We start from the raw sequence: 3590 nt of genomic DNA on the forward strand, positions 1-3590 counted from the left end.
CACATTAAATTTCTAAGAAACATGAGGTAAAAGGAGAAAATCTTTGGATATGCTCTACGTTTGTACAAAGAAGCTAGATTTGCTATTCTCCAAGAAGCGAAGGGACTTACTACATGATATACAGAAATAACTTAATGCCTTTTCACAAGGATGTAACTACTCAAGCTTTGCTGAAGCTTCGTATTCCATGACGGCATCTAACATGCCAATCTACACACAGAGCTGCTCCTTCCTCCCCTATCCATTTATGCAGTAGTTTTCATGGATTTCTGGCCAGATGTCACAGACAAAGGCCAGCAGGTTATCCAGGACTTCATCCCTGTTCTGCTGGAAGTAGGCCTGGAGGATGGTCATCTTCTCCTGGGTCTCCTTCTCCACTTCGGTGCTGCAGCTGCCATGGGATCCCAGAGCCACAGCTTCCTTGGCCTTGAACTCCTTCTCTCTTTGCAAACGGTATTGTTCAATTTCAGCCTGAGCTGCTTCTTTGGCCTGCTTCAGCCTCCGGTTCTTTCGCTTGCGGGCCTCCGACACTTTCTCGGCGGCCCGCTTCTCGGTCTGCAGCAGCTGCTGAATGCCCTGCGACTGGCTGGCCATGGCGGCGGCGACTCTGAGGCCGAGGGACGCGGCCTAAATCGGTTCGAGCAGGTTCTGTCCATTTTCTGATTGGACTATTTCTTTTCTTTTTTTCTTTTTTTTTTTAAGGAAGAGAGGGAAAGTAGTGCACACGCAAGCAGGGGAAGGGAGGGGTAGAGGGCGAGGGAGAGAGAGAATCTTAAACAGACTCCACGCCCAGTGTGGAGCCCGATGCAGGGCTTGATCCCATGACCCTGAGATCATGACCTGAGCCAAAATCAAGAGTCCAGTCCGATGCCTAACTGACTGAGCGCCCCAGGTGCCCCTGGACTGTTCTTCTTACTGTTGAATTTAGAAAGTTCTTTCTATATTCTGGCTATGAGTCTTTTTTTGCACATGTACTTTCTAAATATTCTCTCCCAGTCGGTGGCTTGTCTTTTCCTTCTCATAGCAGGAGCTTTTGCAAAGCAAAAGTTTTTCATTTGATCAAGTCCAATGTGTCCATTTTTTCTTTTGTAGGTCCTGATTTTGGTATCATATAGGGATTGAAATGCTGCCATTAGTGATAATAAATACCATGTATTGAGCACTTAACCAGGAGCTGGGAACTGTGTTAAGCCCTTTATAAGCACCATCTAATTTCATCTTTACCTTAGCCCTGTGAAGTCCGTGCAATTAGCTGCATTTTGACAAATGAGGTGACTGGATCTTAGCTAGGTCACTCACTTGCTGAAATTCACACAGTGAGTAAGTAGTCAAGACTGGCTTCAAACTCAGGTATATCTGACTCCAAAGTACACTGTATAATGGAATTAGGACAAAAGATTGGGGAATGTTAATTGAGGTAGGATTTCCTCAGGACTTGGTGTGGGATTACAGGAGGTGGGAAAGACTGGACTTAACCCACCCAGCAAAAAATGCAAAGACGGAGTGGCTCCTAGCAAGCACCAGTAACAAAGGGCAAGTCAGCACTGACCTGGGACAGAAACCACCAGTGATATCCTAAGTTTGATCTGGCATTTTAGCATATGAGAATGAACACCTTTGTCCTTTCCACCTACATAGGTTTTGTCTCCCAGCAGATATAAGAAAATGGTCTTGGCCAGCATGAATGAGGAGAATGGAATGTCTTTCCCCTCCATCTTGAACTTGGTCTGAACTGATGACCGTGAAGGAGTTCCCTGTGGAATGTAAGAGACTTCCCTGGAAGTTGTTTGCACATTTTGGTTATAAGGTTGAGTGAGGAGTTAGTATTGGGGATGGGGGGAGGCAGTCAGGATAACCCCGATACGGCACTGCTGCTGAACCGAGTAATCTCAAAGTGACTTGGCTCGAAGCCAATAAACTGTGGCATTTGTATTAATTTTACTGAGGTGGGGAGGGAGCTCTTACAGCATCAACTCAGAGATGTGAAATTAGCTGCCCTATGCTCACCCTCAATGACCTGAGTAGGCAGCTGGCTGACAAGGTAAGATGATCTTGATAGAACAGTGGTTCTCAAAGTGCAGTCCTGGGACTGGCAGCATTAGCCTCACATGGGAGCTCATTGGAAATGCAAGTTCTCAGACCCCACCCCAAACCTACTGACTCCAAAATTCTGGGGATAGCCCCAGCAATGTGTGTGTTTAAAAGTCTTCCAGGTGATTCTGATACAGGATAAACTTTGAGAACCCCTGTAACAGAAGGAGATTTATAATGTGTATCAGAACTAGTTTCAACTGCATATAAAATGTAAAACTTGGGGTGCCTGAGTGGCTCAGTTGACTAAGTGTCCAACTCTTGGTTTTGGCTCAGGTCATGATCTCATGGGTCATGAGACCGAGCCCCACATCGGGCTCCACGCTAAGCGTGGACAATGCTTGAGATTCTCTCTCTCTCACTCCTTCTCCCTCTGCCCCTCCTGGCTTACACTTTCTCCCTCTCTAAAAAACAAACAAAACAAAACCAAAAAAAAAAAAAAAAACCTGTAAAACTCAAAATATTAGCGGCAAAAGACACCAGATTTATTCTTTTATATACAAGTCTGAAGGCAGTCCATCCAGGGCTGGTGTGGCGGTACCACAAAGTTATCAGAAACCTAAGCTCAGTCTTTCTGTTTTGCCATCCTCAGCACTGCTTTTTATCCTCAAGGCTGCTTCACAGTCCAAGATGACCAGTCAAACTCCGGCTCTCACATCTCACATTCAAAGGAGCAGGAGGGAACGAGAGAAAAAAGACAAAAGGAGATCCCTCTCCAGTGAGTCTGTGACCTTTAAGCAGAAATCCCATGTGACATTTCTGTTTACAATTCATCATCCAGAATTTAGTTACATGGCCACAACTGTCTGCAAAGGAGGCTGGGAAATGTGGCCTTGCATTGAATTCAGGGCAGTCTTTGAACACCTTGAATGCAAGGAGGGTTCTGTTCTAAGGAAGAAGGGAGAAGTGATGTCAGGTGACACCTAGAAGCCTCTGCCACAAACCCCTAAGACACAACTGGGAGAATCCTAGAAACTTGGAAAACATCTTAGAATCAGCCAATTCTTTACATTTCTACACGAATCTCTTCAAGGCAGTTAAGAATTTTGGCCTTTTGATATGAAGTCCCTGGTCATAGACAATAAACATTAGGATTTTCAAATATGTTGAATGAAGAGAGGTTGTTGGTAATGTGTTATCACACCACTTACCTTTCACAAGATGCCAGCCCAGGGTTCTAATAAAGTTTCAGGACAAATGTCCTTAACTTTTCATTTGATCAAGTCCAATGTGTCCATTTTTTCCATCACCATAGAAGCAAGTGGCTGGCTTCCCCCAAAGAGAAGTTCTTCGAATGGGCTTTCCTGAACTATTTTTTACCAAAGAAAATCCCAGCCCTCACTCAGAAAAATGTACAATGACTTGGCTTTATTGGTTCCCAGCCCCAAGTTCTACACAAAACATGGCCCCTAAGCTTTGCTTTCCCCAGAATGGGGGTGGAAAGTGGAGGCCCAGCCAAAACAGGTGAGGTACATCAAGAAATCAGTGACCAGCAACAT

The 3590-nt window shown here is 45.0% G+C and overlaps 1 pseudogene; it reads right to left on the reverse strand.

Annotated features, from left to right (window-relative positions):
• Positions 1–237: 237 nt before the first annotated feature.
• On the reverse strand, positions 238–594 carry LOC114202141 (V-type proton ATPase subunit G 1 pseudogene; annotated as a pseudogene).
• Positions 595–3590: the final 2996 nt, after the last annotated feature.

The sequence above is a fragment of the Eumetopias jubatus genome, unplaced genomic scaffold (assembly GCF_037043125.1).
Source record: "Eumetopias jubatus isolate StellerSeaLion01/CBP00866 unplaced genomic scaffold, mEumJub1_p1.0 scaffold_11, whole genome shotgun sequence".
Lineage (NCBI taxonomy): Eukaryota > Metazoa > Chordata > Mammalia > Carnivora > Otariidae > Eumetopias > Eumetopias jubatus.